A 22,158-nucleotide genomic window follows, 5' to 3' on the forward strand; every position below is an offset into this window, starting at 1 on the left:
GTTGCCAAACGGTATACCCACCGCTGTTCCTTTTCAAACTGGGATTCATTTAGTCTAGTGCCAGCCTGTATCTGCTCTACCACTGTCCACCTAACACCATTTGGAGTATGATTGGCCTCAATAAAGTGGGTTGTAAGCTTAGTGGTGTTCTTTTGGCACCTAATATTGCTGCGGTGCTCGCAAATCCTCAGCTTTATACGCCGTGTTGTCATTCCTATGCAACGTAAGCCACAAGGGCACGTTATGAGATAAATTATGTTACAGGAATTACAATTGGTGTGTTGACGTAAATACCATGTCTTGCCTGGTTCAAGAGTCAGAGTTTTATTTGAGGATGTAAGGTGACAGACACTGCATCCTCCACAGGGATGGTGACCTAGTACCTGGGGAAGACCCCATGCATTAAGTACGGTACTCTGTGTAGGTCCTGGATGTGTGGTAGGTCGAGTGTGTACTAGTGTGTCTCTTAAAGTTCTCGCTCTCCGATAGGAAAAGAGGGGTTTTGTCCAGTTGTGTTTGTTGCTCGTGAGAATAGACCAATGCCTATTTATGCATCTGCTGACACTAGAAGATAAGCAGTTAAAGGTTGTTACGCACGTCAGGGGAATACCCTCCTAAGGACGTCTTGTGTTGTCCTCAATCAATGCATCCCTTGGTTGGTTTTTGGCTCGTTCACAGCTTCTGGCCAGAATCTGTTTGGGATAACCACGTGTTTCAAGTTTCTTGGTCAGTTCTCCTGATTGGCTCTTGAAATCTTTCATCTCACTACAATTTCGTCTCAGACGTAAATATTGCCCGTATGGTAGGTTCTCTCTTAATGTACGGGGGTGGAAACTGGTAAAGTGTAGGAGGATATTTTTGGAGGTGGGTTTTTGATAATTCTTGGTTTGTAACCGATTACCTTGTCTGGAAATGGTGATATCAAGAAAGATCATTTCACTAGGGTTGTAGTTGTAAGTGAACCTGAGGTGTTCATTGCAGGTGTTAATCCACGTCAGGAATTCCTTGAGCCTTGATTCTGGGTCACTCCAGATGACTAACACGTCGTCAATGTAACGACGCCAAAACGTCATATTGACGGTAAATGGATTGGAGTCATGGAGGATGTACTTGCTCTCAAAATCGTGGACATAAAGTCCGGCCACACTAGGGGCAAAAGTACTCCCCATCGAGGTTCCGGTGGCTTGGAGGTACAGGTCAGTTTGGTATCTGAAGAAATTTCTTTTAAGGGCTAAAGTCGCGCAATCGACTACAAAGGAGGTCGTGGTCTTATGTGTCCATACCGAGTTGGTGAGAGAGTCTCTGATGACCCTGATGGTGTCATCCTGCGGGATGCATGTATATAAACTCTCTATGTCTAGAGAGATCAGAAAAACCGGTCCATCTGGCAGCACTACCTCATTCAGCATGGCCAATAGACTCTTGGTATCCCTCAGATAAGTGTTGGTCTGTTGGACAAGTGGTTTAAAAAAGAAATCACAATACTGGGACAGGGGCTCCAGCAAAGATCCAATCCCGGAGACGATAGGTCGTCCCGGTGGTGGTAATTTGTTTTTATGGTCTTTGGTAGAATGTAAAAGTATGGTATAGTACCTTCAGACTTAGTCAAAAAATCGGCCTCATGTTTAGAGATGTAGTCGTTGTGTTCCGCCTCAGACACCAATTCAATAATTTCATCCCGTAGGGCCTCTGTGGGGTCCGTATCTAAGAGAATATAGTTGGTTCTCTCACTTAAGAGGCGTCTACATTCGGTGTCATAGGCCGCAGCGTCAAATTACAACATGACCAGCTGTTTGATATAAAAGTTTTACAATGAGTGCATGTAAATAATGCAAATACCTAGAACGTGAGCAGCTGGTACTCACGCTTTTTGTGTTTTATGCACTATATTTTTACTGCAAAATGCATTATTGCATCACAAATCGATGTGAACTGGATCATAACTAAAATATAGCTCTAATGGATGGTTCTGAATTACAAATAACTTCCTGTAATACTCCTGAAATTTGGTGAAATTACACAAAAGTAAATTAAATGAATTTCACACACCACTAGATATAGGATAAGACAAATACAACGTATAAAAATAAACAAAGCAATGCATGAAATAGAATAGCATGAATATGTAACCCAAAGGGTGTTAAAAAATGAACATATACACAATCTTTAAGCTTTGTTGATAGTAACCTTTTCTATCTCATTTGTTTGACCCTATCAATAATAGTTTCTTCACTACTGGCTACTTCAGATACTACTTGTACACTCTCATAAGTACTGACCTCACTAAACATCACTCCCCCTCACCTTAGTGGCTGTGTTTTTGCACAGGATTCTCTATCCTGTTGCCTATTCCTAACATGAAATCATCATCAGGATTCTCTATTATGTTGCTTATTTTCTACATGAAGTTATCATCAGATGTCAGTTTATCTGCTATACTCTACACCGTTGCACTTACCAACTCATCTCGCATTCCAGACTTTTTCCATTTTGTGTAACTACACTTACAGGGTTGACTTTCACAAATTTTACATGATTTCCAAATGTTGAAATGTCCCTGGGGATTAACCCGGGCTGTAAAAGCATTACAAAATTCCCATCAGAAATTTTTTGAACAGTCTTCCATTTGTCATCATATATTTTCTTGGCCATCTCTCGCTTGCTCTCTACTCTGTTTTCAATATTTTGGTGAATCAGATCGAAATTCATTCTGCAATCGGTTTGCTTCTTAGACCAACAGACAAAATCTGGAAGTGGGATCTCTTCCCTTGAACAACCTGAATGGACTTACATCTGCAGTAGTATGTGGCATAATGCAAAATTACCATCGTTTCTTTTGCATAACACCCTACCAATCACAGCCACAGGAATAGGGCCATGCAACAATGACCTTAAGTACGTCTACATTTGACCATTTTTTGACGATTATACAAGGCAGTGGTTATATTACATATTCAATAGTTATTAAGAAATGTTTCCATGACCCTTGACTTAATTCTCAGTGACAAATGTTTCTGGATATCCTTCTCTAGCAAAAGGTTAATTGAATAACTCTACAAAAGATGCTGTTCTGGCCTGTGGTACATACTCACCTTCAGGTTTCTTTGAGGGATAATACATTTGCACCAATGAGCAACATGCTTCATTGGGTAAGCTATGAAATGGCCCAGAAAAAATAAAATAGTCCTTTTCCCGCAGATGTTTTGACCACACAACAGGTTGCAAATGTGCAGGAATTTAATGTTAGTACTAGCACAAGTCACACAATTTCTGACTCACCTATCTGTTATACGGTCTAGTCTTGGCCACCAGAAAAGTTTGCAACTCAATCTTATTATAGCTGACATTCCAGGGGACCCTCATCTGCTAACCTTAAACTATATATTCTAAGAGAAACGGGAAGCACATTTTCCTTTTTAGCAAATAAAGTCACCTTCTACTTCCAACTCTCCTGAGACTTTCCAATATAGATAAGCAACAGATCAGAATCGGAGGCTGAAATGGGATCAAGTTACCACAATCACCTTCTTACAGGATACTTTGGCTAAAGTTGAGGGGGAGGTCGCCATCTGTCTAGATAATAAAAACTCTAGCGCCACCATGGTTGAGGCCTTTAATGTCATTTGCCGCCAGGTCAATTTAGATCTGACTGTAAAGGCAAAGCCAAATAGGCTAAAGGGCCCCAGATGGTTTGACACAAACTGGTCCAAGGCCCACTCAATCCTCCTAAAGGCACTAAAAAATAAACCTAGAGACAGAGAGCTGATAGCGTCATTAAGGAAACAATACAATCAAGCTATCAGGACGAGGAAATCTGAGATAAAAAACGAGGCCTGGAGTGATTTATTATCGCCTGAAACACAGAAAGATAGTGCCAAATTTTGGGCAGTTATAAATCACCCATACTTCGCGGGACTAGATAATCAGAGAGCAGATTGCATTATTCCAGATGAACAGTGGGTGACACATTTTAGCAACATCTATAGTTGTACTCACACTACTTTAGAATGTGAAATGCCTCCCACACAACTGATAACTCCCATCTCTCTTTTTAGCCAAGACGAGGTGAAAAAAGCAATTAATGATACACTCTGTAAAAAGGCACCGGGGCCCGATGGGGTCCCCGCAGATTTTTTTTAAGAGTGCTCCCGAACTAAGTTCCAAGATTCTCACTAATATTTTTAACGCTACAAGGGAGTTTATTTTTCCCTCTAGCTGGGCCAGGTCGACTATAGTACCAATTTTTAAAAAAGGACAGAGGACGGACCCGGCCTGTTACAGGCCAATCTCTCTCATCGACTCAAGTGTTAAAATCTTGGGAAGAGTCCTCTTAGGAAGACTGACCCTGATTTTAGACAGGAAGGGCGTCCTATCTAACGCACAATATGGCTTTAGAGCCAAAAGAGGAACCTTAGATCAGTGCCTAAATCTAGAATTAATCTTAAATAAATATGTAACCGCCAAGGGGGGCTCCCTGTACATGGCCTTTATGGACCTCTCATCAGCTTTTGACCTGGTCAACAGGGCAAAGTTGTGGAGGATCCTTCTGGCCATGGGCCTCGACCCCCCCTTGGTTGGATACCTAGCTGAGCTACATAAGGACCTCGTGACCTCGGTCAGAGTAACTAGGGAAGGAAGATGCACTTGTCACTTTAAGTCAGAGAGGGGGGTTAGGCAAGGGTGTATACTTGCCCCCCTCCTCTTTACCCTTTATATAAATGATTTGGAGGCAGTCATGGCAACATCCCATATTGACATTCCGCGTGCAGGCGAGACAAAGATACCCGTCCTCCTGTACGAGGACGATGCTGTTCTCCTGGCACGCTCCGGAGTAGCGTTAAATAAACTCCTTCTATCCTTTGGAGATTTTATGTCCTCGCTGGACATGAAGATTAATACAGAGAAATCTCATATAATGATTGCTTGAGCCGCAGGCAGGAAAAGAAAGTCGAAAACATTTTACTGTGCTGGTAAAGAGGTCAGGAGAGTCCCTTCCTTTCCATACTTAGGAGTGACCTTTGACGAAAAGGGCACCTGGGGTCCTCAGCATTCAGTCAAAAGCAGCGCTGTTGCAAGAGCGGCAGCAGGGCTGCTAGGCTTTGCTAAAAAACGAGGCGCCCGCCCCATGGAAAGCATCATCAAAGTCTATAAAGCAAAATGTTTGTCCGTTGCCCAGTATGGCTCCGTTATTTGGGGGTACACTAGCTCTGATAAAATACAGAAAGTAGAAAATACATTTTTGAGATCTCTGCTTTCCGTCCCCCAATCGACTTCGACCTTTGCACTGCACACAGAGCTAGGATTGGGCTACATATCTGACATTTTAAAACTAGCCCCAGTGATTGGTTGGATGAAAACTTGGCTTAACCAGGAGCTTACTTTAAATCACACTATTTTAAAAGATTGTTTAGCCCTGGATAGAGCCCTTAACATCCCGTGGGTAAGACACGTACAAACGCAGCTAATTTTAGCTGGACGTCCGGAACTCTTTTCATCTCCAGATGTGATAAGTCATGAAGACCTTAAATCAGTTAAAAATACCCTGATAAATATATATGCCCTGGAGAGGGAAGTTATAGAGCTAAAAAAACCCATGGCAAGGAAACACTGTATGTTGTCATCTGTTCCAGGAATGGAACCATATCTTTTCCTGGTAACTAATTCATCGTTTCCTCTTAACGAGATTTCGTTTTGATTTGATTCACTTTACCCTGGGCAATTTTAGAATCTGGAATAGACCCGATGATGCTGAACCATGTGATTGTGACCACTTTTCCACACAGGACACGATGCACTTTATCATGTTTTGCGGACATTATATTGAGATTAGAAAAAGATACCTGCTTCCAATCTTACGTAATCAAGGCTTTATTCAGGTAAAACCAGCCCTGTTGTTTTTGCAACTCCTCCCTAATGTAAAAGTAGCTTTTTCTGTTGCTAGTTTCTTAGTTGCAGGAGCACGTTTAAATAAGCACCGTATAAGATATAGGCACCCTATCCCTGAATAATGATTTTCCTCTATATCTCATTTACTCAAATGTTTTGTGCTTTAATAAGCCCCTTTTTATTTTTTCATTTTTAATATCTTTGTATGATTCATTGTGATTTTAGTGTTTTTAAAATAATGATTGTTTGTTTTAACTTTGTAACAATTTGTGCTCTGATGAAATGCTGTTATGTAATTATGCTCGTTCTTTTATCATTTTTAATAATCGAATAAAGATAATTGACTGACTGACTGACTGACTGATAAGCAACAGAGACAATATTTTCTTACTTGACCATCCATCATGCATAAACCTTTTTGCAGAACCCATTCAGACTCTTTTATTCCCTCAAACTTCACAGCCATCAATTCTCTCATAGAAGCCAAATCATACTCTCAATTTCTTCAAACTCATAAGGTAGTTGGGAGAAATAATCTGCATTTGCGTTTTTACATTCCTTGTACATATTCCATCTTATAATTGTAAGTGTGTAGCCATGATGTTATTCTAGCATTACAAGTAGTGTAATTCTACCCCCATCTGGAGATACAATAACCACTAAGGGTGTTGATCCAATCTCAAAATGAAGCTTTACCCCATAAATACTTCCTGGAATGTTCAGTGGCCCATACACATGCATGTAGTTCTTTTTCTTTTTAAGAGCATCTTCTCTTGGTGTTGTTTGTGGTTCTGGCAGCTAAGACTGCAATACTGTCCTCTTGCCCTGCTGTTCCTTATAAAATGCCTCCTGCACCATTTTCACTTGCATAAACTGTGATAACACTCTCTTTACCTATACAATATGGTTTAAAGGAAGGGGGAATTAACAATGTATCTTTTTCTGATCAAACACATTATGATTTCTCTCTGTTCAAACAAGCATACACATTTTCCTGACCAGTAGCATATTTCTCGATGAACTTGCACAGTGTCCTTTCTTTTGATCTGGCACAGAAGTGTTAAAATTATTTCCACCTGTGACGTTTAAGCCAACCCCAATGACCTGTATAGGCTATACCATCACCAGACACGGTATGTCACAGATGCCCCAGATAATCTACAATCTTGCAAAACTCCTTTCATTTCCTCTTATTAAGAAACAGACCAATTTCTTCAAGGTTTTTACGTTCTTCTCTAACATGATTAATGTGTTCCTGTTCATTTCTGGAAAAAATAAAATATCATCCTGCAAACATTTTCACAATATGCCCTATCTGTAAAAAAGCTAACGTTTTCATTTCAAGAACAGACTGTCGGGGAAATACTTTGAACTCCATCCTCTTGTATTGAATTAATCCTTGATCTCTTATGGAAGGAGTCAAAGGCCTAGACTCAAGTGTTAATGCAATCTGTTGATGCACCAATCTCAAGTCAAGTGTTAGAAATACAGTGACTCCTTTTAGCATCGCTACTAATTCATTAATGGTTGGAAAGGGATCATAGCCATCTATTATGCTGGCATTGAGGGCTCCAAAACTGACACATAATCTCAAACCTATATATGTTTTTTGGCCAGTACTATAGGGTGCAGGGGAGCCAACTTCCAAATTTACCTGGGAAATGAGTTATAGGACACAGCCTTTGACCACGTGGATATCATTGGAAGTGTTGTTACAGGACATGATGTCATCAGCAATTATATGGCACTAGCGAAGCCACTAAACAGACAGAAAAGAAGCTTTAAAGCCTTAAGAAAATACACCAAACCTCCTTCAACATCAGTGAGCAAAAACATGACCTACTGAAGTTCTAAGCAGCTTTATTAAATACTTCTACTAAACAAACCCACAGCTTTTTTTGCAGCTATTATTTACTGCATTAAATATCTCTCAGTTGGTGAAATACTTACAAATAGTGAGGTGAGACAGGCCTCTGAAACGCTGGACAATCCTGCAAAAGATGGAATGGTTGGCCACTGTACTTTTGACCAGAAGATACGCCTAGTAATACTTTCTTTTATCACATTTGATAGGAAGCCTTACACTGAAGCATGCCACCATACATGGAATAATATCAGGCATAAATAACCATCTAATACAAAAAGCGGAAACTGAAGCCATATATTCTTGAAATACTAGGAGTAACCAGTTGGTTAAATCACTGAGGATGCAAACCTGTTTATTCCCAACCCTTATAAATTGCTTTGAAACAACTATGATTCAGTTGAAATAATCTGACTAATGTTAATGTAAAGGAAGAATGGTTTTAGCTTTTGACTGTCCCTTGGAATGCCCAAGAGAACTTTCACATATGATGTTCATTATCTGGCTGAGGTCAAATATGTTTCCCCAATAACATGTGAATCTACTCGTTTGAGGTGGCCGAAAACACCCATGTGGGTTTATCCAGAACCAAATTGCATTCTGGGGAACGTAGTTTTGCTTTTGCCACAGTAAAAATAAGCTCAAAAATCAAAGCCTGCAAAGTGATCTTGGCTTAAAAGTCAAGACTGCCAGAAGGTGTCACATGAGATCACTTGGCAGCTATGAACGACACCTGCAGTTGTGCCACTAGTAGAGTGAGAAAGACTAAGTAATATGTTCCCTTGCACCACACAACTGGAAAAAATGGTCATCTGAACTAACCTACTATTGCTAGACTTTGCAGTCTGTTTTAGAGTGACCAAGAATTATTCCAAATTCAGAGTGTTACTGCAAAATTAAATTAGCATCACCCTAACCTCCAGGAAACATTTCCGAATGAAACTTTTGGTTGTTACCTTACAAACACTCTCAAAACGAATTACAGTACCTATGATCTGTAGTGATAACATTGTCAAAACATTAACATGAATTACTGTACCTGAAGCTGCCTGAGCTACAAAACCTTTAAGCATCTGCAGCATAGGAAAACTAATAAATAAAGACAGGAGAGCCTTGTGATCATATGAAAGAAGCACTGTACAGTGCCACACTTTAGCATTACTTCTATGCCAATAAATACCTATCAGTCTTGCCTTCTTTGCACTTGCATGTTAGGTCTTTTAGGCTCATACAAATACTAATGAAAGTGGAAATATTAGTCCCAGAATGCAATGTTCTATTGGCTGAAGTGTCAGAAAGGATGGTACATATAACCCAATATAACTAAGGAGCTGTTAATATTTATAGGGAAAACAAAGTGTGCATGTGCCCTGGACAAATGGAGCACTGGCAAGATACATATGGGGAGATACTTGTGAGAAGGCAACGAGATAAACAGTGGGAAGGGGATAATAAATTAAAAAGAAGGTGTACATAATGAGAAGTAATACCTATGGAAACGAAGAGTTATTCATTCACTACTTAAGCAAACAAGTATGTGAAAACAAATGCGCAGTGCTATCCCCAAATGTGCAAAATGATTATGTATCAGAATCCCAAATGTGTAAGAATACATTTGTAGCTACATCCTCAAAACAAGCCAAGTAATAAGGGCATCTTTGGAAACTAACAGAAAATTGAAACCTCATTTACGGAGACTAGGACTACGAAAGAACATCCATAACCAAATTGTTTTCTATCTATGAATCACTAAGTACTCTATAGTTGAATGTCATTTGGCAAAAAAAAAGTTTAAAAGTCACAAAGCTGCAGGGCCTAATCTTTTGAACAAGGATGGACTGGGAGCCGAAAGCAGCCCATATAATTTTCTCAGACCAGCTCCTGGGTAAGCACTGCCTGGAACTGGGAGGCTAGAAACGCTTGCTTGCTTCTTTTTTTTACTCGAGGGTCGATATTCAAGAACTGCTGCAAAACCGACCCCCAGTAACAAAACCAACCCACCCTGCTGCAAAACCGGCCCCCACTCTTCCAGCCTTCCGGGGAAATGCTGGTGCCTTGTCCGCCAGTCCCGCCCTGCTTCTGAAAACAAACTAAACTATGTGTTCTGGTATCTTTTCCAGTAAATATGTTCATTTGTTATTGACACTTGAGCACCTCTTGGCAGTAAGATTTTTAGGTATAGGGCATAAGCTTTCAAAGACCACAACTGGATATCCTCAAGGCATTCAGAATAAGGTCTGGGAACTTTGGTAGGCAAAACAAATGTTACTTGCCCAGGATCACACAATTTGGTCAAGTAGGGTAGCTTGAAAAAAGACTGCAATTTGGACAGTAAATGTCCAGCTATTAAGAATGTCTGTCACTTGCACAACCCCACACCTGCCAGTCAACCAGCTATGTGGACCATGTAATCAAGACGGTGTAACCCAATACGCAAAAAAGCAGAGTAATTTTTAAAAGAAATTAGTACACTCACAAGTCATTATTTTCTTGTACAAATGAGAAAAAATATTCTTAGCTGAATGACACAAATCTAAATGTAAACACTTACCTCAGCCTGCACACCTCTTGTGCCCCCAGCCACAGTATTGCATTGGGCCGCAGTTACAGGCAAAGCTTCCAGGCATCTGCTAGGTTTCTTCAGAAAGAAACATGTTTGTTGATGGTCTGGTTTGTGCAAACCATCCCTCTCACCTTCCCTAAACTGAAGGCAAATAAGTAAATCATGTCTGTTTTATAAAGAAATGTCCAGATGCGGATAAAGAAATACATGGAATGTGCTTTTGCCTCTCTTAGGCCCGTAAGAGAGATGACTTCTGCATAAACTTGAGAGGCTGAACTTGACATTTTCTGAAGAGTCAGTAATGAATATGTGCATTGCAGTATTAGCCTTTCTGTCAGATGTGGAGGGTTGAGGGTAGTGACCCCATCACTTTATTTCCAGGGACGCTGAACTCTTTGAGCCCCTGTAAAGTCAGTGCCACTGATAAGGGATAACCTTGCCAAAGTCTCGATTGCTTCATTTATCCTCTCTTACACAAGGTTATCCAATATGTCCTTCAATTATTGTCTTTTTGATATCCCTCACAATGTCTGTCTTACAGGTACTGCCCCTTCTTTTAACTTAATATTTTGCACAAGCCCCTTTAACTCTCTTAAACTGTGTGCAAAAAGCTCTGGGAATTGTTTCACAGTCTTTTCTTTAATTCCTCGTTCATTCACAAATAACACTTGTTCTTTGCTGCTGGGTTTTTAGATGATTCCTAATTTCCAATGATCTTCCCATTCTAACACACTCCTTTGACTGCTACATACAGTTTCATTAATGCATCTCTCCATTTTAATTGAAAACTAACAACATGATATCCAATGATACCTAAGGTGCCACTCTCAGATGGTTTAGCAATTTTGTCTGGGCTTTCCAAACCCGTTAACTCAACAATGTCACTATATTTTTATAAAAATAATTATTTCATTATTTTGGTTTACAGGGACCCAGAATATGCCACAAATTGCTAATCTCTACAGACGCATGCAAACTGTCCAATGAGCCCACAGTTCATACATTCTTTACCAATACCTGGGCATTATTTGGATGAAACGAGATGATTGAGAGGGTCACATTTATAGTAACTTGTGCTCTTGTCTTTTTGTTGCTACTATATTCTTCTCTAACCATCCCACCTGTCACACAACCAGACACACTTCTGCCACTATGTAGAAACTGCATTCATTTTTCTGGCTCTTCCTTTGCTTTAGCAATAGGAATTGCATCCTGCAATTTGGGGCTTCCCAACACCCGAATGTGTTCTTAGATTTTTTTTTACTTCTAACATGTACAATTACTTGTTCCCTTATCATCATGTCACGAAAGTTCCATAATTACAAGATATAGAAAGGGCTTTTAGCGCAGTCAGAAACCCATCAAATGTGTATCCTTTTCACCGTACACATGCACAAAACTTAAATCTGTCCAAAACCAAGCTCAACGTTGGTTTGAATCTTACTTCTGACCTCAGAAATGCTTTGTCAAAATCATTAAGATCATCTTGTCCTTTTTGAGGTAGCATTGGGGGTAAAGTTTAAGAGATGACTTACCTTTGGAAACCAAAACAGCATAATAAGATATGTTCCCACCTCGTCGCCAGGATCTTGTCACCTTCAAACGTCTTCATATACATTCTGAATTCCTCTTTGCATGTGTTCCAAAGGTTGGAAGGATTTCCTTTGGTGAGGAAACATTTAGGTGGAGGTTTAAATTGCATTTGAGTATTGGACAGAAATGTTACATTCTTCTAGTTATATGAGGGTTCTTCACTACACCTGAAAATCGAAGTAATACATAAAAAGTACAAAACTGATTTCTTGTTCATGATCTGGCAACCGCCATTGCATCTTCAACGCCCTCACTTTACATTTTCCCAATGTCAAAGTGTTATTGTTCTGATTAAACGGCTTTAGCCACTACTTTACATTATTTGCTTGGTTCAATTGACATTGTGTCTGTGCATTGCATGATGACGTCCTATATGCGCGATTATGTGTAACATCATACGAGACTAATCTTGTGTTGCTTTAGGCAGTTCTTGCCTACACCCTTTGTCGCTATCAGCCACACGAAGAGGCAGAATCATAGTAGAGCTCTCTGAACACTGGAATGGAGATTTTCATTGGCCAAAGCTGGAGAACAGGGCTCAATCTAATGACCCTAATGAATGCTGACATATAGCTGAAAATCTCTTGCCTGCAGTAGCTGCAGATTTATTTTTCAGGAGTTAAGTAGGAGTTCTCGCTAGGTAGAATTCAGTAGTATCCGAAGTTAAACATTCGGGTATGTTGTAAGGTTCTGCAGAGACAAAAAATACCACTGCCGCACATCAACAGTGTAGGAAAATGCAGATCCAGATTATAAACTAATACATGTTTAATGTAGCAGCACAGTGCCTGCACAGCCAGCAAGCTGGGAAGTGAACATCAAGTGACTCCTAAAATTCAAGTCCAAATATTCTAAACACAGCTGGCAGGTGCTAGAATGGAACACTGCCATGCAAGATAAATAAAGGCAACATGCAACACAAAGCTCATGGCTATGACTCAGCTAGTAAGAAACCACAAAAGGCTAACTTATTAAGAACAGATCCATCAGGAGTCAGAAAGTGACCCACATTTAATTAGGATGGAAGTTTTTAATCAAAAGTCATGGAAGCAAATAATCTAAACATGAAAGAAGAATACTCCTCCTGATAACCACTAAGAACTTAAAGCAGTGTATTCTATTAGTGTTACTTGCTGCCAAACCAATGCTTACACCTCTTGTTGCTGCTGAACCCTTCTCCTGTTTAACATCAAGGTTACGATGTCTAATTGACCTTTGGCTTGATAAGACGCAGTCCACTTCAATGTCCAGTGCTTTATTGGCTTGATGGTCCATTCAGCATATGTTCTAACCTGCTGATGTTGTTACTGCAGACCAACAAAAAGGGTCCTCCATTGGTGAGCTCATCACTACAAGAATCCAAGACAAGAACACCAAATAGTTCATACCGAATAACTGAAGAAGGTGCCTAGGGCCTCATTTATGACTTTTTGCCGTAGGGAAGCGCAGCAGGCCTTCCTGCTGCGCTTCCCTACGGCAAAAGAAAAGGGCAGAAATGCGCCGTATCTATAAGATACGGCGCATTCCTGTCCTTTTCCCCTGCGCCGGCGCACAATGGGCTGCCTGCGCCAGCGCAGGCACCCTTGCACAATGGTGCAAGGGTGCCTGCGTTGCGGGGAAGATTATTTTTGTACAGGAAGGGAAACCTTTCTGTACAAAAATAATCACAAGAGGCTTTTCCTCTTTCTATGTGTGCTGTAGAATGCAGCACACATAGAAAAAGGAAATACGAGGAGAAATAAAGACATTTCTCCCTGTTGCGCCTCCCTTACGCCTCCCCTGGGGAGGCGTAAGCTTTTGGCACTGCTTCAGAGTTACGATTTCTCGTAAATCTGGGGCAGTGTCAAAAGGCCATGGATGTTGCTGGGAACGCCCCCAGCAACACCCATTGCACGCCCCTTTAACGCAGAACACTGCGTTAAAGGGACTGATATTTATCAGGCAGCAGTACGCCACAAAAACTGGCGTACTGCTGCCTGATAAACACCACGCAGGCTTCTGCGCCACAAAACTTCATGAAAAGTGAAGTTGCGATGGCGCAAGGGGCCTCATAAATGAGGCCCCAAATATCTATTATCAAGGTTGAAAAGTACTCCCCACACCAAAAGGGGATATCTTAAAGTATTTACATGGCATAGCTCTCAGTTGTTTGCCTCATTCATTACACACTCAACATGACTTTTTCAAGGCAGAGCATGCCATTGCTTCCCTAGATTTTGGCATGCATCACAAGACCATCTTTAAGTCTCTGATGCCACCATCAACGTTAACCCTTATCCAGCCCACCAAACATTTTAAGCACATGTTTATGCTACTCATTTCCTCTGCAGAAAGCACAAGAAAAATATGAAAAGTTATCCTGTGGTACATTGTGTGCCAAAAAGGTGAACCATGATTTGAGTGTCTTTTTAGGTCGAGCAGACCTAACCCTCAATGCGTGAGCATTGAAGGTGTCTGCTTCAGACCTATTGTGGCCCGTATTTAGGAATGTGGACAGCTACCAGACGCGCGCTTTGACGAGGTCAGATTTCACCTCGGGAGCAAGCGTCTGATAGCTGCGCATGCGCGGTGCAAAGCCCTTGCTCACAGGCAGCCCCCACCCCTCTGCATGCACGCACGCACACACAGACAGGCGCGCACATGCACACGCAGGCATACGGCACACATACAGGCACACATACAGGCACACTATCCCCTACCTCGCATTCTCTCTCAATCACACATAGTCACGCATGCGCACACACATTCCCTCGTGCACACACGCACACACACACTCCCCCCCCTCCCCCACCCCCCCAGGCATACACACAGGCACGCACGCACTTCACATCAGCCCTGGGCCCCACTCACCTACTGAGGTCTTCCGGCGGGGCTCCTCACGGCGCGGCGAAGCTCCTCACGGCGCGGCGCGTCTCCTCATGTAAATTGGGGCTCCCTCAGGTCAGAGGAGCCCCGCAACAGGCGCCACACTCCTCCTTCTCCCCGGCCCCCTCCTGGGGACCCGAGCTACTCCAGACGGCAGGGCGCTCCATGCGCCGGCAGCTCGCGGACCTCGGGAGGCGGGACTTCCGGTCGGCCGCGAGCGGATTCGCCGGCCGGCCAAGAGCTTCCGGGTCGCCGCGGGCAGCGCGGCGGCGCCTATTTAGATTAAGGTCGTTAACACACCACACACAGCCTGAACCCGTAGCACATTTTTTTCACCACAATGTGTTAGCAGAGGTGCCCAAACCTAAACTTAAAGCCTCAATCAACTTAAAATAAGTCTGGGGTCTTCGACCACAAAAATGTTTTTTTAAAGAAGGCTTACTGATTGCAAAAATCTGCAGAGCGAGGTTCATGGTTTTGCCCAGGGTCACGGGGGAAGCGGCAGTCAGCGCCGTGCTTGCTCAGGCGATAACATCAGTCTGGGTGATAAAGAAGCCATCTTTCCCTAAATTGAAGGCGCACTCGGCCTTTGCAGCGTTCCTGACCTTGAATGCCTAGGATTGTTCGGTCATCCAGTGTGCCCTCTATTGCTGGTTTCATATAGTGGGCAGTATGGTGAGAAGCGAGCGCGAGGATGGGGGGTGTCTTATTTCGATTTCCTCAGCAAATTCTGCAGATCCAATGGAAACATTTCGGACCAGGTATGAGACTGTAACACAAACCAGAAATTTCGTATGCCTTGAGAATAATGTCCCCCACCACAAGTGAGGGGAGAAAGGCAGCACGTGGGAGTGTGGTTCATATACGGAACGAGCGCATGCTTTTTTCCACAGTAAATTGACTTTTCGAAATCGTCTCACTGACTGCTTCTTCAGTGCAATGTCAGCTTTCCCATGCTGTGGTGGTACTTGCAAAGACATACTCCCGCTGCTAATTTAATGAAACCTTCAGCTTATGAAGCGGGGGAGAGAGGCATAATCTTGGTTAAATTTAACTAGGCATGGAGAAAATCTTAATTGGCGAAGCACCCTTTCCACCAAAACTAACTAACTCGTTTGGAACCCAGCAAGCAATGCCTCTATGCCCACCCCTGTGCAGAATCTGGGGCGGTTTGCACCCGTCGAGTCGCACAGCAGTAACTGTCTTTTGCACAGCAACTGCTTTGCTACATGAATGCTTTGCGCTGTAACGGATGCACAAAACCACCATTAGCAAAGCGTCGCAAAAAACCCAGTCTCAGCATTATACATATGGCAGGACTATTTGCTAGTCAAGCATGTTTTTTATGAATGCGAAAATGGAGGCCTACAAGGGACAAAAGACTTCCATCTTTGTACTCGCATTATGCATACTTTTTTAGGTCTGGCTTGACAGCATATCTTCTACCACAGCTAAGGTGATCAAAAAAGAGCTACAGCGTACTAGAGATTGACTGTCGCTCCGTCCAGATAGTGATTCTTCTGAGTACAGCTTTTGATTTTAACACGAAGAGTGCTGAACTTCTAAGCAGCTGTAATCATTTGTTTACCAAGCTCTGAGAACCATGGCTTTGTATCAAGTCATGTGTTCTAACAGGACCTTGAGCAAGAGCCCTTTAGTTCACATACTTCACTCTTGTCTTCTCCAGCAGGAGAACGGATGGGAGCAGGGTAGTCAGGTGCAATATACAGATTTCCAGATCCATAGTACCACAATAAAAAAAATACATTATATACAGAAGAGATTATTATTCATACGCTTTAAAAAAGCTAAAAACTTTATAAATTACAATAAGAAACATACGCCAATCCCACGGTTAAATTACAAAAATTACAAGAACTTTTATTTAATTATTAATTATTTAAAAAAATTGTCATTATTATTTGTAATATCAATACATCCAAGTCACGTCAATAAAACACATATTGCATGACAAATGCTATAGGTGTCACATTTGCGAAAGTTAAAACTATTGGCATTGTAAATAACAAAGCTATTAATTTCGCTATTTTCAAAACCAACACATAAATAAAATATTTGTCATTTACAATACCAATAGCTCAAACTTTACTAATGCGAGACCTATTGCATTGCAAATGCTTGTTTATAAAGGCTATGAATCTGGTTGTATGTACTGAGACACCATGAGGGCCATTTATGGGTAGTCAGGAAAAGCATCTGCTAACCCTAGCTTTCACTGTGGTACCAATGACACTGACCTTGCTATTCTTGGTTTCAGGTTTTATCAAAGTAGTACATGTACACCACGTAAACATGACAAAAAATCTTCCTTATTTTATGCCATTTCTATTCCTTGCCATTCATGTTGCCCATCAGTTACCGTTATGTTACCTTTGTCATTTTGACAATTTGGCATAACTGAGATTTTGCTCAGATCAACCATAATGTGTATTGCCCTTTATTGTCCACAGGAGTGAAGTTAGTCCGGGTGGTGGGTTTTATGAGGCTGCAGATTCGAATTAGGGTGAGTTGACACAGCAGCACTGATCACATCTCTTTTATGGAACACATCTTTTTATTGATTTAGTCGAACGGTGCTGTCACACCTGAACACAGCCATTCGCCTACAACCACAGGGGCCGGCGGCTAAAAAAAGATCTGCCATATAGATATGTATCACAGCCAATTGGTAGGCAGGCGATTCTAAAGGACAAGTATAACTGGCAGGGAGAACTGTACATTAGACAATATATGCTATATCATGCTGTCCCACCATAATTTACCAACAGTAAATAGGAAAAACCCACCCACCCACCTACCCCTACCATGAAATAAAAAGGAGAAAAGAAGAGAAGGGGAGGGGTCGAACCGTACCAAATGCACATAAGAAATGTGGGATGCCCTGCAGAGCCCGTTGGAACCCACCCAAGCCTCACTACACACTCAAGTAGGGGCCGCTTAGTCTGGAGGAGGAGGAATGAGTCGCAGCACCTGTAGGAGTTTGGGGCAGGTGACCTCGCGCAAGTACTTTGTGAGCATATTTATAAAGGGGGCCCAAAGTTCGACAAATATCTGGCTATCAGGGTCCTGACTCAACGTAAGTCCTTCCATGGCCAAGATCATCCAGAGCCTGTGTAACCAGGCCGAAAGATCCCACACCATCGTGGTACCCCAGTGGATAAGTATCGCTTGGTGCGCCGCAAGCAGGGCTAGTGCTATCTGTCTGCCTCTAAGTGATCGTAGCGGGAAGCTGATTGGATTGGACAGTCCTAGCAAAGTGTAGGCCAGGAAGCAGGGGATTTCAGTATCGAATGCAGCATCAATGTCATTAAGCACCTGGTCCCAATACCTTTCCAACCGCAGACAATGCCATAAGAGGTGTGAGAGGGAGCCCATCAGGCCACAGCCCCGCCAACATTCTTCGGTGTGGTTCTTGTCCCAATGGTGTATCCTCGCTGGCGTGAGGTACCGGTAAGGTGCTACCTTGAATATAGATTCAGTACCCGCAGTGTTGTAAGCTGTTTGGTGAGCCCTATAGTAAATGTTGTCCCACTCCTTATCTGTAAAGGCCCGTCCCAGTTCTGCTTCCCAACTAGCCTGACCGCGTGATCGCCTCCCTGTCGCACGTGGAGCCAGCAAAGCATAGAGTTCTGAGATAAGATGTTTATCATATGACTTGTGTACCATCTATTGCTCGAACAGAGTGAGTTTACGTGAGACGTGTGGAAGGAGGGCCGGGGTATTAGCCAATGGTGGAGCTGGAGGTAAAAAAACTCATCTGTCAAGGTAAGGGAAAGGTCTCGGCTGACCCGATCAAATGGGTTGATGCCCCAGGATCACAGGTGGCCTAAGCGCTTGAAGCCAGCCTCTCCCCACCGTTGGGCAATGGCACTCCTACATCCCGGAGGGAACTCTGCGTTGTCTATGAGCAGGGTCATGGGAGAGGGGAAGGTTGTCAGACCCCTCGCCAGTGCCACCACATCTCATACTTTCATTGTTGCTGCAGTAACTGGGGAAGAATAAAGGCCCCTAGAAACGGGCACGGCGGGAGAGCTACAGTTCACGCCAGATGTTCACTCCAGCCACGGCCTTGCCCATCAATGTCCAATGCTTCTCCAAAAGAGGTCGATTCCACTCCAACTCATAGCGCAAATGTGCAACCTGAAGGTATCTGGAGACCAACAGTAGCTTTATCCCCTTTCAGTTTTGGGACGTGATAATTGTGCAATAGATAAACGCGCCTTCTTATGACCCCAAAACAATTGGTTTAAAGTGAGCTGAATATTGCGCAAAGATTTTGGCAGCGGTGTCAGCGGGAGGGTCTGACAGAAGTAGAGTATGCACAGCAAGATTGTCATTTTGACCGCCGCCAAGCGCCCAAACCAAGACAAATTATGCTTAGCCCATCCCACCAATTCCTTCTTCATCTATGACACCAAGTATGAGTAGGTAAGCACTAACATGTGTGGAATCGAGGGGGTCAAAAGAATGCCTAAGTAAGGCACAGGATCATTGGACCAGTGTAAGGGAGGAACTGTTTAAGGGTTTCCGCCTGGGCTTGTGGTAGAGAGAGATTAAGGACCTGGGATTTCCCAAGGTTAACCTTAAAGCCCGAGATCCAGCCAAATTAATCGAGTTCATTTACAAGTGCAGGAAGCAAGGTGGACGGCTGCGCGAGGGACAGGATGACATCGTCTGCATAAAGGCTTATTGAATGGGTCTCACGTCCAAATTGGATTCCATGGATGGCAGGATGGTCGTGAATTTTCTATGCAAGAGGTTCCATACAAAGTGCAAATAAAAGAGGCGAGAGTGGGCACCCTTGCCTCGTGCCCTGAGCTATCACAAAAGAAGAGGAGGACATACCACTGACAAAAGCCCCGGGATCCAGTAAATGCACTGTACCCATTGGATAAAACGGGGGCCAAATCCAAAGCTACGCAGGATGTAGAAGAGATATGTACAGCATACTCTGTCGAATGCCTTTTCTGCATCCACCGCGAAGAGTATCGCAGTCTTTTGGGAGAGGTGGACAATATCAATTAGGTGGAGAAGGCGTTTGGTGTTATCGCTACCTTGGCATGTGGGAATGAATCCCGCCTGGTCCGGATCTATCAGACCTGCCATCAGGGGGTTCAGCTGGGATGCGAGAATCCCAGTAAAAAGCTTCCGATCAACATTGAGCAGAGAAATCGGGAGATAGGAGCCACACTTCTGAGGATCTTTATTAGGCTTGAGGAACACGGAGATCGCCGCCTCCGACATTGAATCCGTCATGTCCCCATAATCTAAGAATGAGTTGTAAAGGCGCGTCAAGAGGAGGGCAAGTTCATTACAAAATGTTTTATAGAACAAGGCAGGGAAGCCTTTGGGTGATTTGTCAGGCTTCAGCCGGGAAATGGCGGGTCTCACTTCGTCCAACTGAATGGGGTCCTCTAGCTGATCTGCCTGTGCGGGAGGGAGGCAAGTGAAGTTGCTGGGCTCTAGGTAAGCTTGTGCATCAAGGGATTCGCAAGCCTCTGCGATGTAGAGAGACTGGTAGAAGCGATGAAATTCCTCAACAATCTGGGAGTCCAAGTGAACCTCCTCACCATTGGGCTAAGTCAGATGGGAAATATTCCCTGCTATTGTCCTAGTGCACAATTTTCGAGCTAACATTTTCCCACACTTGTCACTTCCCAGATAAAATCTGTGACTGAGGTGCAGCAGCGCAAACTCCGCTTTACCCAGGTCCAGGCGTTTGAGAAGCATCCTCTTCTTTTCTAAGGAACGCCAGACTCTCTGAGCCCCGGTGTGTTTATGTATTGCTTCTAGTTCCGCAACTTCCTTCTCAAGGTCTGATTGGACCTCCTGACGTATCCGGTTGTCCGCAGAGGAGATAGCAAGATATTCTCCGTGGATTACTGCTTTGAAGGTTTCCAAAATGGAAGGCAGGGACACCTCCCCATTATCGTTGTGTTGGAGATAGTCTAAAAGCTTGGTGCGCACGTCTTTACCTATGTGTGGGGAATGCAAGAGGCCTACACGCAAGCACCAGCGGGCAGGAATGCGCTCAACCCATTCCGGATTCAGGAATATGGAGATGTGTGCGTGATCCGATAGAGAACGGGGAGCTATTGTGGAGTCACTGACCCTAGGAAGGAGCGTCAGAGAGACCCAGAACATATCTAAGCGTGCATAGGATTTATGGGCTGCAGAGTAGTATGTGTAGTCCCGGAGAGCTGCATGATGTATGCGCCATATATCATGAAGGCCATTATCGGCCATTCATTGTTTACCTTCTGGGGAGAGAGCACCCACCTGAGAGTAGCGCTGGCCTGATCAGTCCCATTCACCATCCATTACCAAATTGAAATCCCCGCCTCTCACAAAAGCATCGTCTGGGGAGGAAAGACCCTCTGAGATATGACGTCAAGGAAAGCTTCCTGATGGATATTAGGTGCATAAATGTTGAGTAGTGTGAAAATAGTAGATCCTCATTGAATTGAAAGCGCTAGAACGCTACCTCTGAGCTTGTACAGAGTAGACAGCACTTTACCCTCAAACGTAGTCCCAAGCAGGATAGCTACCCCATTCTTCTTTGTGGAATCAGAGGACCAGTGTTGACGGGGGAAGCATACATGTCTTTGGTAAGCAGGGGGGTCTCTTGTAGGAGGCATATGTCTCCATCAGACTGTTCTAATAAAGAGAGAATTGCTGTTCGTTTTGTAGGGTAGTTAAGGCCCCTTACATTGAGGCTGACTATCTTTAGGTGTCTAACCATGGCAGTGAAGATTATTAGGAGATGGCCCATCGTGGGTGCAGGGAGCGAAACATGGACTGTGGGCGGTAGGGAACGCAGACTCTCGAGTGTAGGGTGTGAGGGCAGAAACAGGTACGGGCCACCGAAAGAAAAGGCAATAAGTACTGGAGGAAAAACAACCCAAAAAAACTCAATCCCAACAAGAAACCGTAGACAACAGTTCGTCTGGTAGGCATAGCCTAAAGGGAACATGGTCCTAGGAAAGACCGTAGTGTAGGAGTCCTGAAGAACCAAGAGCCGCAGAGGGGCAGCCAATCAGATTGGGAGAGGTGGTCATCTCAAGTGCCCCTCCGGCTGAGCTCAATGACATCCATCCCACGTTCTTTAGCTACTTCATCCGGATCAGGTTTCAGACAAGTTGAGGTCTTCCCAACTGTCTGCCAATGGGGCGGCCGCCGTGGAGAGCGAATCCTGGGGCTGTAACCCTTTGTTGCATCGCCATCGTGACCCAATCCCAGCAACTCCAGAGCCTCCCGCAGCGAGCGGATTTGACGTAGATTTGTGGAGAAGCGTGGCTCAATGGTTAGAGTGGTACAAAAGGAGGTGGTGATGGACGGAGCAATTGAACCAACCAAACACTCACAC

The sequence above is a fragment of the Lissotriton vulgaris genome, chromosome 7, assembly GCF_964263255.1.
Source record: "Lissotriton vulgaris chromosome 7, aLisVul1.2, whole genome shotgun sequence".
In the NCBI taxonomy this organism is placed as follows: Eukaryota; Metazoa; Chordata; class Amphibia; order Caudata; family Salamandridae; genus Lissotriton; species Lissotriton vulgaris.